The following is a 15,934-nucleotide window of genomic DNA, read 5'->3' as shown; positions in this document are numbered from 1 at the left end:
TATTGTTACATGAACTTGGGTATTGTGAATGTTCTGTAGAAATGAGGGCAGCATTGCATCAGCTGAATCTTGTCCAGTGGAGCTTTGCCTGTTAGATCCAGCGTGGTGTAGCCAGAGTGGTGTAGTGGTTAAGAGCAGTGGACTCTTTTGCCGCAAGAGATGCTGACACTACGACCACTGAGACCAGCTCAATTTGTAACATATCATGATCTCCTAAAATGGGACCATAATAAATGTATTTTGAAAGATTATGATGATGTTAAGGACTATTTGACCTGGTTTCAATATCACCAAATAAACTCTGATTTTATACAGGACTTAAAAATGAGATTTAAAAAAAAATCTTTCAAAAACTTTTGATGGACTCAAATGACCATTTAATTTCTAAAATGTATAAGTTACTCCTAGAATTTTACTGTGAACAAGAACGAATAAAGCCCACTATGATTAGCTGGGCACAGAGGTTGGGTCATGATATACCACTGAGCAAACGGGAAAGACTCTGGTCACGAGATATGAAACTTATATTATCTCAATCATTAAGGGAAATCTTTTACAAAATGATATACAGATGGTACCTAACACCAAAAAAACTGGCAATGATCTACAAATCTATGTCTTCAAAGTGTTGGAAATGTAACAAAGAAGTAGGTTCATTTCATCATATGTGATGGACATGTGAAAAAGGAAAAACTTTTGGGACATGATTTATATAATGAAATAAGGTTGATTATACAAAACAATGTACCTAAAACACCTGAGATGGTGCTTCTGAGTATGATACCAGATTCTATTATAACTCAAAGATCCTTTTTGATATATGCAACCATAGCCGCCAGATTGATATATGCAGCTAAATGGAAATCAAGTGAGACTCCAGACAAAATGACTGGATACAAAAGATGTTAGAAATGGCAGAAATGGCAAAACTTACAGCTTTGGTAAACCAAAAAGACAGTGCTCAGTTTATGGGCGAATGGGAGGCATGGAGGGCTTACTGTGAGACTGAAACTTATATGGGGAAATTGCAAGGTTACTCTTTGTTCTAATCCACTGATCAACAGGGTATAGGTAAAAATTGCAATACTTAAATTCTATTTAAGTTTGTTTTTTTAAATTTTTATTGTTACGCATAATATTTAATAACCAAGGTTTGTAAACGATATATTATGTTTTTTCTTTTATTTCCTTTGGTTGAAATGAAATTAGTATGCAATAAGAAAGTTATTGTTAGACATAATATAAAATAACATTAGGATTAGAATTTTAAATGCAAAAGACTAAACAAGCAAATAGAAAAATAGAGGAGGATGAAGGGGAAGTTTTTACTTATCTAATCTCTTATAAATGATGTATTTTCAACAAAAATATATCCTGATATGACTGTTTATGTAGTTATTTTTAATTATCTGTTGAAAAGCTTATATGTGATTTTATGGAAAATAATAAAAAAAAAATTTTTTTTAAAAAAGAGCAGTGGACTCTAATCTGGAGAAACAGGTTTGATTCCCCACTCCTCCACATGAGCGACAGAGTCTAATCTGGTGAGCCAGGTTGGTTTCCTCACTCTTCCCCATAAAGCAAGCTGGGTGACATTAGGCTAGTCACAGTTCTATCTGGTCTCTCTCAGCCCCAACTACCTCACAAGGTGTCTGTTGTGGGGAGAGGAAGGAAAGGTGATTGTAAGCTGCTTTGAGACTCCTTAAAGGAAGGGTAAAATTGGGGTATAAAACCCAACTCTTCTTCTTCTAGATGTTGCATTTTTTTCCAGCACTTGGGACAAAAAGGTTGCCCCCCCCCCAACCTATAGCCACAAAATAGACAAACAATGAACCCTTATTCATTTTGTTGAAATTCTCAGCTAGTTTGGATACTGTTGATTATGCTATCTTGTTCAACCATTCTCTGATGATTTTGAACTTTTATGTCACATGAGTAGCAGAGCGATTCCATTGGGTGTTCGAATCTTCAGCGTGGACACTCTGCTGTAGAATATTCTGGGATCCCATGCTCGCCCCTGTGCTGTTCAATATTTATATGACACAACTGAATTCAATTATCCAGTTATATTTGTCTTTAACCAAACCATTAGAGGTGACTCTCATCATAGCCCAGTTCTTAAAAGTCATGGTTGAGTGATGAGGGGAAGCAAGCTAAAATTTAATGTAGACAAGACAGAAGGGGTGCTGTTGATAGGAAAGCTGATGTTATGAATGGAGCTGATTTGCCCACATTGGTTTAAAAGTGTGGATCCAGACTTGTTCCTTGAAAGTAAAGTTGGCACAGTTCCTAGGAGCGCTTTCTGTCTTTTACATCTGTTTAGGAAGTTAAGATGTTTTCTGCCCTTTTGGGCTCAGTTGACCTAGTTACTCTAATCCATATTTCTATAACCTCTAGGGTGACTTTTCTAATGGGGCTGCTATGTGGGGCTGCTCTTGAAGGTAACCTGGAAACTTCAGTTGGTACAAAATTCCATGGCTCATTTGCTAACTGGTTGGGTTGCTCATTCAAGACCGAAATGTGTGTGTGTGTGTGTAGATATATCCAACTCCAGACTAAAAGAGCCAATGGGGACAAGCTTTCAGTCCTCCCTTAATCTTGTCCACACCAAAAATTCACTGTGATGCAAGGGACCACATTCTAAAAAACAGTCTGAAAATGACCCATAGTTTAAAGCTCATGTGGTTAAAATTATCAATAGAAACTCTGACATTACTTTATATGATGGTATCATCTGTTTATGTCTAATGTTAACTCAAAAATTAATATTAAACAAATCTAAAGAAAGAAAAAACTGCACTAATTTACACTATGGGGAGGGGCTGTGGCTCAGTGGTAGAGCATCTGATTGGCATGCAGAAGGTCCCCTGTTCAATCCCCGGCATCTCCACTTAAAGGGACTAGGCAAGAAGGTGATGTGAAAGACCTCTCTGCCTGAGACCCTGGAGAGCTGCTGCCGGTCTGAGTAGAAAACACTGACTTTGATGGACCAAGGGTCTGATTCAGTATAAGGCAGCATCGTGTGCTCATGTGTTCAAATGAAGACACTAGAAATGACTTATAATATTAATAATAATTATGGTAAGTGCTGTCAAGTCACAACTGATTTATGGTGGCCCCTCATGGGGTTTTCAAGGCAAAAGATGGTTTGCCATTGCCCTCCTGAGCGTAGCAACCCACATCTTCCTTGGTGGTCTCCCATTTTAATAATAACTATGGGCAACCCTGCATAGCTCCTAAGGTCTGGTAAGATTGGGCTACTGTAGGCTTCATAATATTAGGATGACTTATTATAAGGAGTAAAGCAAGTAAGCAGTAAAGTAGCCTCTTGAAGAAAATGCATGGAATTGGGGGAAAGGCCCAGATTTAAATACTGAATAATCCTCTATTCAATTTTGAGTAATCCTCTAAATTGCTATGTAGAAATATAAGAAAAATTATGACCATGCAGTTTTCGCTGTGGACTCCTGGTGTCACTGTTGGACAACAGGGGAGAATTACTGGAACAGATTTGAGGCTCCTACTGCAGTATCCTTTTCCTCTGATCAGAAAACAGATACAGAAAGCACCTTTATTTTAAAAGCACATCCCAAAAAGGGAACTTGCTTCATTTCCCAAGGATCAGCAAATGACTGCACTGCAAAAATTTTACTGCTAAGAAACTGGATATTTGAAAATCTGGGTGGGAAATCCCAGGAAGGGCAATTAATGAAATGAGGGTGATGGAGAACAGAAATGCAGAGACAACGAGGGAGATCAAGAGGCAAGTACTCTTTCTGTTCCTATTCTTGTCTTTGTTCTGTCAAGCGCTGTCTCAGCCGATTCACTATTCAATTTTAGAGGAAACAGAAAAGGGCTCTCTTGTGGGGAATCTTGCAAAAGATTTGGGGTTGGATGTGACAGAGTTGTCCAAATTCAAGCTTGGTGCCTCTTCAGAAAAGCAATATTTCACTCTTAATGAACAAAATGGCAATCTGTATGTGACTGACAGGATAGACCGGGAAGAAATTTGTGGGAAATCACCCTCTTGTGTCTTAAAATTTGAAGCTGTGGTTCACAGCCCTTTGAATGTATTTCACATACAAGTTTTTATCAAAGACATCAATGATAATGCCCCACATTTCCAGAAAGAAAATATTGAACTTAAAGTGAGTGAATCAAGTCTGCCAGGGGCTCTGTTTGTCCTTGGAAATGCTGAAGACAAGGACATTGGAGTCAATTCTCTTCAGAACTATCACTTGAGCCCAACTCCGTATTTTAAACTAGAAATTAAAGAGAGCAAGGATGGGGGCAAATATGCAGAATTAGTATTGCAAAAACAACTGGACAGGGAAAGAGAACACACACTCCACTTGGTCCTTACAGCTCTGGATGGGGGAGATCCAATAAGATCCGGGACAGCAAATATACATGTTACTGTTACTGACATCAATGACAATCCACCAGTTTTTGGCCAGGAAACCTACAAAGTAAGCCTAAAGGAGAATACACCCAAAGGTACTTCTGTAGTTCAAGTTAAAGCATCTGACAGTGATGAAGGATCAAATGCTGAAATCACATACACTTTCAGCAGCATCCGAGAAAGTAGCCTAGAGAAATTCAACCTGGATCCACATGATGGAACAATTACACTTAAGGAGATGATTGATTTTGAAGACAGTCAAAGTTATATGGGAATAATACAGGCCATTGATGGGGGTGGTTTAGTGACACATTGCAAGCTGGAGATTGAGGTTTTAGACCTGAATGACAATCCTCCTGAAGTGATACTTACTTCCGTATCCAGTCCAATTCCTGAAGACTCCATGCCTGGAACTGTTATTGCTTTGCTGAAGGCTCATGACAAGGATTCTGGGGAGAATGGGGAAGTCACTTGCCATCTCAGAGACCTTGTACCTTTCCAGATAGTTTCATCTTCAGATAATTACTTCAAACTCCTCACAGATGGTTATCTTGACAGAGAAAAGATCCCGGAGTATAACATTACCATCACAGCCACAGACAAAGGTATCCCTCCTCTCTCCACATACAAAACCATCTCCCTACAGATCTCCGATATCAATGATAACCCTCCAGCCTTTGAAAAGTCTTCCTATACTGCCTATGTACTAGAGAACAACCCGTCTGGATCTTCCATTTTCAGTGTCAAGGCCTCTGACCCAGATGAGGATCGCAATGCACAAATCACTTACTCCATCCTCAAGAGCAACATTGAGGACCTGCCCCTCTCTTCCTACCTCTCTATTAATTCTGAGACTGGCACCATTTATGCGCAGCGCTCCTTCGACTATGAGCAATTCCGGGAGTTTCAGATTCAAGTGCAGGCCCAAGATGGAGGCTCCCCATCACTCAATAGCAGCACCACAGTGAGAGTGTGTATCCTGGATAGGAATGATAACACTCCGCAGATCCTCTATCCTTCCCAAGGAAGTGACAGTTCGTCTTTGTTTGAGATGGTGCCTTGGACGGCTGAATCAGGTTATCTGGTGACCAAAGTGGTGGCAGTGGATGCTGACTCTGGACACAATGCCTGGCTCTCTTTCCACCTGCTGCAGGCCACGGAGCCCTCTCTTTTCACCATTGGGTCCCACACAGGAGAGATCAAAACAGCTCGAGCATTACTTGAGAGGGAAGTTGTGAAGCAGAGGCTGGTCATTATGGTGAAGGATAATGGGCAGTCTCCTCTCTCAGCAACTGTGACGCTGAACCTCGTCTTTGCTGAGAACTTCCAGGAGGCTCTTCCAGAAATGAACACCCAGCCCAGTGACTCAGACTCTCAGTCTGATCTCCAGTTTTATTTGGTTCTGGCTTTGGCCTTGGTGTCCTTCCTGTTTCTTGTGACAGTAACACTGACCATTATGATGAAACTCCGACGGTCAAGGCACCCCACCTTCCTTCAGTGCTTTATTCCTGATGCAAAGACTGGCACCATTTTCCCTCCCAATTATGAGGATGGAACTTTACCGTATTCATATCAGGTCTGCTTATCTTCGGAATCTAGGAGAAATGAGTTAACGTTCCTGCAGCCCACTGTCCAAATAGCAGAGAATATCCTCTGTAATGTAAAATCTGATATTTCCCTGATGATGAATGGAGAAAACAATGTGGATGGTGAAATAGAAAATGTGGAGAAGGTAAGTTCTGGATGGGTTTGCTTTGTGATCAATTTGATGGGTGTGAGTAGTTTGAATGTAATTTGTAGCTACCATTGTTGCTTCTTCTGAAAGGCCTGCCTCATGTGTATATAATTAAGATGTATGAACATACCCCTGTACAACAAGGGACATATTTTCAAGGACAAATAATATGTTTAGTTTCTGGTAATCTGGAGAAGGGAGGTTATGACATAAGTAGTTCAGTTCAGTTTTTTAGGGCCCACAAGCCATTCAGAAGCAGAAAAAACACTTTTATGAAATTTATTACTCACATAAAATATCATCATTCATCATTCACCTTAAAATGAATATTTTAAGGTTTAGAATCCGAGTAGATTATACACAGGTTAACTCGGCTTGTAGTTTCATCACAGCAAACAGAAATTTAGCCACAGATACACTGATTCTTTGGTCAACGTCTGCCAGTAAGGTTTTGAGAGCCGTCTGCTCAGAGAACAGGTTTTTTTTTTTATATCAACCAACAAAGGTTCCAATAAATCCAAGCATGCCTGTACATAAAATCTGTAGTGGAAAAACTCATGAACCAATGTTTCAATCAGGTTAACAGAACAAGGACAGAATCTGCAATTAGATGGAATGTTATTGTATCTTCCTGTCAAGAATATAAATGGTAGCATGTTAAATCTATCCAGTGTGAGCTCATGGCAAAATCGTGGATCAGTCAGTTGGAATAGGCAATGTCTGGTGTGCAAAGAAGAGGGAAGACCTTGCAGGGTCAGCAAGAGGACAGGTAGATAGGGTAGTGAGGTCAGCACCTTATCTCCTGTTAAATGTCACTCCTTGTCTGTATCCAGATTGCTACAGTCAGGGCAATATCCTGCTTCTTCTCGGAAGTTTGTCTCAGCTAGGTTTCTACCGCTGTCTCTCTCTTTATCAAGTCTTTATCAGGTATAAAGCTTTATCTACACTGTAATCAGCTGCTGTGTTAATCACTCTGCCAACATAGAGTAGAACCAATATCCAAAGAATATACATACTGATATGATATTTGTTAGGGAATTTCTGGAAATGGAAAGCAATTTATCTGTCTTCTAAGTTGTGATAAAAGCTCAATAATAGTAGCAGCTTTTATATATGTACTTTACTTTTTTAAGAAGAGCTTTCTTAAGCTATACCCTGTAGATTGTGATGGCAGTGTAAATTCTTACTAATTATGGTTAATATTATTAATGTATTGATTGGTTTTAATGATTAATACATATATAATTTTATGGGTAGGGATGATTATACCTAATGTTTACTTTTTCAAATTTTTGTCTTACATAACTGTGTTAAATTATTCTTGTTACAATCTATGCTCACACAATAATGTTACATTACTGGCAAACCACCCCATAAACAAAGTCTGCCTAGTAAACGTCGGGATGTGATGTCACCCCATGGGTCAGGAATGACCCAGTGCTTGCACAGGGGACCTTTACCTTCTTAATACTATGCCATCACCAGTGGTGTCTAGTCAGGGATAGGCCATAACTACATTGGTTGGATTGGTATTCTCTTTTTTAAAATGGTGATCAAAGACTCTTTGATCTAGCTTTGGGGGGCAGAAAACCAAAATAGCATTTTTTTTCTTCTGTCAGCATTAGGGTTACCAGGCTGTAGCTGGAAATCCATAGGGGGGAATGAAGAGTGAAGCCTGGTGTGCTGGCCTGGTGTGCCGGTGCTGCACCAGCATGCTTTCATCACTTCCGGGGGGAAATGGAAATGACATGGAGGATGCTGTAGCATTGTGCAAAAACTCTTGCCGACACACATTCCTTCCCTCCCTATTTCATCCCACTGGTACCCAAGGTGGCAGCAGGCAACAAGACGGGATGCCAGGTCATCACTCAGTGTATATACCTACTTGGGTGCTTCATACATGTGACAATGGGGATTGTGATTCATAAAGGTTTATGGCAAAATAGGATATTTCATACTTTGTTGCTTTAGCTAGCAATTTTATTGATAATTTAAGATCAATGGACCATCCCTACATAATTCAGAGGCTAAGAAAAGATGAGAATTATGATAGACCTCCCCCCTCCCCATATGATGTACTGTAAACATCAATGACAAAATTTCCAAGCCAAATTGAGATGTCAGCCAAACCAAATGTACCTCAATGGCAATACTTGGAATGTATCAGGCTAGAGAGGAGAACCTGACTCATTTCCAAAAAAGACTCTATTGTGCCCTTTTGAATTCATTTTGATATGCAAAGCATATGTTGTACAGTCTCCAAGTCCAGTAATAATTCAGTAATCGATGTCAGGAAGGAAGTCAAGTTTTAAGACTGTAGGGGCACAACTCCCTTGCTGATAGCTTTGCTGTGAGTTAAACAAGAATTTCATGGATTTGTGTTTTGAGGTGGGGTGAAATGTATTATTTGTTCTTAAATGGCTGGCCCAAACTCAAAATAAGTAAATGTTTGAAATAGAAAATCCCATTCTATCTAATCAATGGCTTTTTTCTGCATCAACAATTGTGAAAGTAGCTTTGAGACTTATTTTTTTTTACAAAATACAGGAAAATTTGAATTACACAACACAAAAACACAGCCATTGAATTACACAACACAAAAACACCATTATTCAAGGAAAAAAGGAAAGAACATATCTAACCATAAACATTTAAACTCTTCATCCTTAACTTCATTTAGTGAATTGTACAAAGGACACCACTTTTTCTTAACCTGTCTTGAGACCAGTCTTTTCTTTCCCACAAACTTGTGTGTTGTGAGCTTATCCATTAGCATCACATACCCAATTCTCTACAAGCCATCCTTTCCCTCTGTAACAGCCTATTTTAAATACAAAGTCCCATTCTACATAATCTAAGGCCTTTTATCCACATCAATAGTTGTGAAAGTAGCCTTAATATAATAATTTACATTAACTATCATTCTAAGCAGGTCTTGTCAGAATCTCCTCAAGTCTTTTCATTGGAGCTTAAAGTGCAATCCTAACAACACTTTCCTGGGAGAAGATTCCAACCCTGAATAAAATTCCCGTTGATCTCAATATCCCATGGCTTAATTCCTAAGGACACTTTCCTGGGTGTAATGGGCCCTTAACCACTACACCATGCTGGTGCAGACTTCTTGGGGGCTGCACATCGCTACCTGCTTAAGGAATGGCATTTGCTTACATATTTGTAAATACAGAAATTAAATAAATCACATAACACCCTAACTGTTGTAAATTTCTTTAAAGATATTATAAATCTTCAATGCTTTCTGATCCACAGGATGCTACACCCAGTATTGCTCCCCTTTCAGCCTTTTTATGTTCAGTTCTTCTCACTGTCATGATAGGGGGCAAATACTCTAAATATCTTCTTCTTAGCCTTGGGCCTCCAGTGAAACTGACGATAGATCAGTAGAAACATAATAGTGGATGAGCCTTGCTGGATGTGAGGGGAAAGTCTTTCCCCCTGCATAATGCAGGAAATTCACAACTACCTCCCCCACACTCACCCAGTGCCCAGAAGATGGCCAAGATGCCCTCCCTCTCATGAACTGCCTAAGTTCATAGAATTGCATGGTGGCCAAAGAATAGAACATCAATGATAACACGACAAAACCATACATATATACACCAATGTACACTGAACAAGCACAACCCTGCACTAGCTGCACCAATATGCAAGTCCCAAGCCAAGAAACAAAGCACACCGGCATCAGTGACTCTCTTAATTTTAGATCAGAGTGACAATGCCCCCTGTGTCTTATACCCTTTGATGCCTACTGATGGCTCTACTGGAGTAGAGTTGGCACCACTTTCCTCTGAGCCTGGATATCTGGTCACTAAGGTGGTGGCAGTGGATGCAGATTCTGGCCAGAATGGCTGGCTGTCCTATCTGTTACTCAAGGCCACAGAGCCAGGGCTCTTCACTATTAGGACTCCATACTGGAGAGATCAGGCCAGCCCATTTCTTTCTGACAAGGATGCTCTCAAGCAAAGCCTGGTAGTTTTAGTGAAGGACAATGGGCAGCCCTCTCTCGCTGCGTCAGTCACGGTCACCGTGGTGCTGGTCGACAGCATCCCTGATGTCTTGACAGATCTGAGCAGCATCTCCGCTCCAGCAGACCAACAGTCGGACCTCACCTTCTACCTGGTGGTTGCTGTGGCTTTTGTCTCTTGTTTGTTTTTCGCCTTTCTTCTTGTGTTATTGGCACTCAGACTTCACAAATGGCTGAATTCTCAGTTATGCGATTCTGGGAGCGTGAATTTCAGTGGCGTCCCAGTTTCCCAGTTTATGGGGATTGATGGAGTTCGAGCATTTCTTCACTCCTATTGCCAAGAGGTTTCTCTCACTCCAGACTCTAGAAAAACCAATACACATTTTCCAAGGGAGATAATTCCAATACACTAACTAATGAACAGATAGAGGAACCCATCCTCATTGGCGATGACATTGGTTCTGGGAATCAGGCATTTGTCCAGGTAAGCTGAAAGTATATGATTTATGTGTTGCATTAATATCTTAAATGTCTTAACCTCCAGGCTGATTTTCATTTCTAATGTCTGTTCACCAGCAGATATGCTAAAATGTTTTTAATTAGATTCACTTTACATACATTCCATGTTCCTTAATACTGCATGGAATAGCATCTTTTTTGTTGTAGAGAGTGTAGTTTTTTAAATATGTGTTCTATTCTCTTGTACTGACCAGGCACACACACACAAAATCTAGTTATTTGAAAGCATAATGCAGCAACCTGAAGGCAGTTGGTACTGAGTCATGGCAGCTTCCCCGTGATGGGATTCCTTTCAGAGACTGTGTTCAAACATATCACCACTCCATCCCACTCTTCAGTGAGTTGGAGGAAGGGGCGGGGTTTGCAGATGTCCTCACATTGGATGGGGGCAGGGAAGGAGGGCTTAAAAGGTTCTCCAGTCCCACCCTCACTCTCATCGTCCAGTAAAAGGTCACGTCAAACATGCTTGGTCATTGCACTTTTTTAAAAAATGTAAAAGCCCCAACAATTATGCTGGGGAAGAGTTTGCCTCAGCCCACTGGAATTCAAAGGAGGCTCAAAATTCCTTTGGGTGTTTAAAATTAAGGCAGGCAATTAAGAGGTATGACTGTCTTCTATACGTTTTGAGCATGCCTCTTCAGAGCAGGTTTTTTACTTCTGCCTGCTAAATAACCGCCTTTCTTTTAAGCATCATGGGATTAGCTGATCGCCAATGGGACCAAGCAGGAATTTTGGGAGCTCTCCTTAATTGGTTCATGGGAGTGCCATTTTTTGCCTGCTTCATGATATCGGTGTGAAGGTGGTTAAATAGGCCTGGTACTGATTGTGTTGGCAGGGATTGGGCTGGCAGATCACAATAGGTAGGGATGATGGGCAAGCACACAGAGACATCCAATGTGGTGGTGGAGGGTGCGTCCAGATTAGCAGATCACGGTCTGTGGTGGGGTGCGGCTGGGAAGGAGGAACCATTGGTTCTGAGCAACACTTTTCCAAACCTGGTAGTGGCTCTGTGGCATATCAGGTGAGGGGCTGGGCACCTCTCAGCACATTATGTGCAGGTGGTGATAAACTTAAGCTGGTAGAAGATGCTGGCTGTGTTTAGAGTCTGGGTGGGTCTGCCAGAAAAGGCAGCCACGGGCAGGCTGCCTTAGCACACCTCGCCCATTTAAATATGTTAGCATATTTAAATATGATGCAGGTCAGTTTAATTAATTAATTAAACTAGTTAACTCCAAGCTGTTGTCTCATGTCTTCTTTGAATAGGTGCCCGGGCAAATTCATTTGCTCATTTTTGACCTGAAAACTTAACTGCTGTTAATTTTATATTTCCGTTGACTCTCTTTAACTTAAAACAATTCTCCTTTACTCCATTTCATTGAAACAATAACTCTATCATATACCGGATACTATTTTCACTCATAAAACTTTTTTGATTTATGCCACCACGGCTGCTCGATTGATATATGCAGCTAAATGGAAGACAGTTGAGATACCAGATAAAAAAAGACTGGATAAAAAAGATGCTGGAATTGACCAAGATGGCGAAGCTTACAGTTTTGATAAATCAGAATGATAATGAACAATTTTGGGGGGAATGGGAGGATTGGAGAATGTACTGTGAAAATTATTTTTTAACAGGACCATTTAAAGGATACTCATTGATCTAATCCCTTATTTATACTTTGTATTAATTTTTATATTAGGTATTGATTTCATAATGTTGGATACGACAAGATTAATTAAAATAATATTGGGATTAGTCTCGTTAGCAAAAGATTATGCAATTTAATTTTAGACAGAAGAGGGAGAGGGGGAAGTCATTTGATTGTTAAATTAGAATACTATTTGTTCTCCTCTTTATTATTATTATTATATTGTTTTTATGGATATATTAAATGAAGAAAAATAAAAAAAAAATTTAAAGAAACAATAACTCTATCAGGTACAAAATATTGTCGAAGGCTTTCACGGTCAGAGTTCATTGGTTCTCGTAGGTTATCCGGGCTGTGTAACCGTGGTCTTGGCATTTTCTTTCCTGACGTTTCGCCAGCAGCTGTGGCCGGCATCTTCAGAGGAGTAACACTGAAGGAGAGACACTGTCCTTCAGTGTTATTCCTCTGAAGATGCCTGCCACAGCTGCTGGCGAAACGTCAGAAAAGAAAATACCAAGACCACAGTTACATAGCCCGGATAACCTACTAGAATCTATCAGGTACATTAGCCTAAGCAATAGTGGCAGGCTTAAGTCACCCAGTGAACCATGATTTTGTGGGGATTTTGACCGGAGTGTTCCAAGTCTCACACTGGTAAGGTGAAGTTAAAGAAACTTCTGCACTAGTGATCCAGATATAGCAGAATATATTAAAGGAAGTACATCTAGGGTTGCCAGGTGCCTGGTGGTGGCGGGCAAACCCCCAGCAATTTGCATTAATAATACTGCTTATTTAGTAAGTAACTTGGTTATGATAAGAATGTTAAGTAAATCTAAAGTACACTTGAACAAAAGACTGTAATGTCCATACAAAACCAAGTTACTAAATAAGCAGTATTATTAACGTAACATTTCTAATGTTACGGTAACAGTTTTCTTTTAAAAAAATTAATTATATGAAATGACTGTCGCTGCATTTTTAGTGAAAATGTTCTGTTTAGTTGTACTTTAATATGATTTTGTGGTCAAATTTTCAGGATTGTTCAGGATATATAAAGAAGTAGCAGTGAGGGGATGATTAAAATAAGCGATTTAAGTTTTTTTCTTAATCCTTAAAAAAGCACCTTGCTTAAAACAGTCCTTATAGATAAGTCTAATTGTGACTGGGTGGAGAAAGATGGGTTTGTGTATATAAAATGCCATCAAGTCGCAGCCAACTTATGGCAACCCTAAATGGTTTTCAAGGCAAGAGACTAACAGAGGTGGTTTCCTATTGCCTTCCTCTGCATAGCGACCCTGGTATTCCTTGGTGGAATTCCCTCCAAGTACTAACCGGGGCCAACTCTGCTTAGCTTCTGGGATCTGGCGAAATCAGGCTAGCCTTGGCCATCCAGATCAGGGCATGATGGGTTAAGAAAGTGGCATGATGGGTTTAGAAAGTAACAAAAGTTAGGGGTTTCATTCAGGTCGTAGAAACACCTTGTCTCCTTTGTTATTAGGCTTATGCATAGATCTCTGCCGTCACCTCTGGAAACAAATGACAGATAATGAGGTTAAGATACATGCTGAAGATACTTCTCATCAGTCTTACCTGGCCATGGGTTGAATCCGGTCAATGCCTATCAGTCTAGATTTCTACTGCACTGTTTTTAAGTGGACAAATTAAAGTTGGTATTTATAAGTTAGTTCATAAATATATGATACTATAGAATGGGCTATATTCCCACAGAAGCCTCTGTGGTCTTCATTATATCTCTTTACGTATTTTCACAATGTACTGGTGCAAAGGCTCAGAAGTATAAAGGCTGCAGAAATTCAGAGAAGTGACCTGTGAAAGAACTTGCCCCCAGAAGAATTTGTTTCTGGGTATACCCATCACTTCATCTGTTGATATGGCACTTACAGATCTGACGTGAGACTTGATAGGGTTGCCAGCTCTGGGTTGGGAAATTCCTGAATATTAGGGGGCAGAACTTGGGGGAGGGCAAGTTTGGGGAGGGGAAGGAGGGATATGAAGTCATAGATTCCATCCTCCAAAGCTATTATTTTCTCCTGGGGGAACTGATCTCTGTAGTCTGGAAGTCAATTGTAATTCCAGGAGAACCCCAGGGTTACCTGGATACTGGAAATCCTACTTGGGATGGAGCAAAGGGGAAAGCAGGGGGACGCTTTAGAGGGATCACTCTTATGCTCTATCTCAAATGGAGCTGACTTCCTCTTCAATTTTTGTTCTTATTTTATTTTTTTACTGTAAGGTCACAGCCAATTTATGGTGACCCCGTAGGGTTTTCAAGGCAAGAAACTTTCAGAGGTAGCTTGCAATTGCCTGCCTCTGCATAGTGACCCCAGTATTCCTTTGGGGTCTCCCTTCGAAACACTAACCAGGGCTGCCCCTGCTTACCTTCCTAGATCTGATGAGATCGGGCTAGCCTGGGCTATCCAGGTCAGGGGCCCTCCTGTTCATAGAGACAGGAAAATTGAGAGTAACACAGAATAAGAGAGATGATCTCTGATAATAGTGAGATGCATTGGGAGAGTAAGTAATCAGCATAATGGTAAGGAAAACAAACTAAAATGTGTTGTATAGATAGGTTTTAAGGCACTGTTTACTTTTCAAAGACACCCGCCTGTTTGCATATTATTAACAGTGTATCATACATTGCTAGAGGGGCAAAGCTCCCCACCTCCCCCCAAAAATATTCTTGTAACATTTTAAGGGCTAATAAATTTATTGTGGTTAATACTGTTTAGGGGACGAACTTTCCTAGGCCAAAAAGGCCTATAGAATTTTTGAGTTTGGTGGAAAGTTTGATTTCTAAAATAAAAGGAGCATAAATAGAACAGGTGTGCAAACTATAGGATTAAACCTCTGTGTCCTCCCCAGCTTTATAAAAAAAGCCAGTGTTTATCCAAGAACCAATTCAGGTATCAGCAAAATATTGATGGGAGACCTGAGATGGAGGTAGTCTTTACTATGTATAGCAGGCAGAAGGAGGTAGGAAAATACAAAGTACAGTATATGGTAATAGAAGAAAGACATACTTTTTTCATTTTTTTGTTTCGCTGTTCTAGCTCTTAATTTCTACACTTTCTCTGTTGCAAAGTGTAATTAAGGTGTATGATCTCCACATTTCACACTCACACTTTTAATACCTGTTTGCTTTTAACATATACGCAAGTGCACATATTCGCATAATGTCTTCATTTCAGATAGGACTTGAGGGCTTCACTTGCAGTTCTGTGTCTGGGCCTCATAGTGTCACTGTTGGCCAACCTAGATGGAGGTCCACAGTTGCCTTCCTCCTCCCTTTACGCAATACAGCTACAGAAAAAACAGACCACAAACAGTAGTCCTGCTGAGAAGGACGACATTCTCTTGGCTGTACGGATTAAGAAAAAGAGGAGCTTATTCTTTCTTATTGAGATTCTTTTTATCCTGGTGATTATTTGTCCTCTTCAAAACAAACTGAAGAAGAAACTAGTTTTACAGAGCCAGATGGACAAAAGCTATGAAGGGGATTGTTGGATACTCAGAAGGCAAGTACTGCTTCTTTCACTATTGTCTTTGTGCTGCTGGGCTGCTTCAGAGCAGATTCGTTATTCAATCCCCGAAGAGATGCCGAAGGGATCAATTGTGGGGAATCT

The sequence above is a fragment of the Euleptes europaea genome, unplaced genomic scaffold (genome assembly GCF_029931775.1).
Source record: "Euleptes europaea isolate rEulEur1 unplaced genomic scaffold, rEulEur1.hap1 H_3, whole genome shotgun sequence".
In the NCBI taxonomy this organism is placed as follows: Eukaryota; Metazoa; Chordata; class Lepidosauria; order Squamata; family Sphaerodactylidae; genus Euleptes; species Euleptes europaea.
This window is presented reverse-complemented; position numbering follows the sequence as displayed.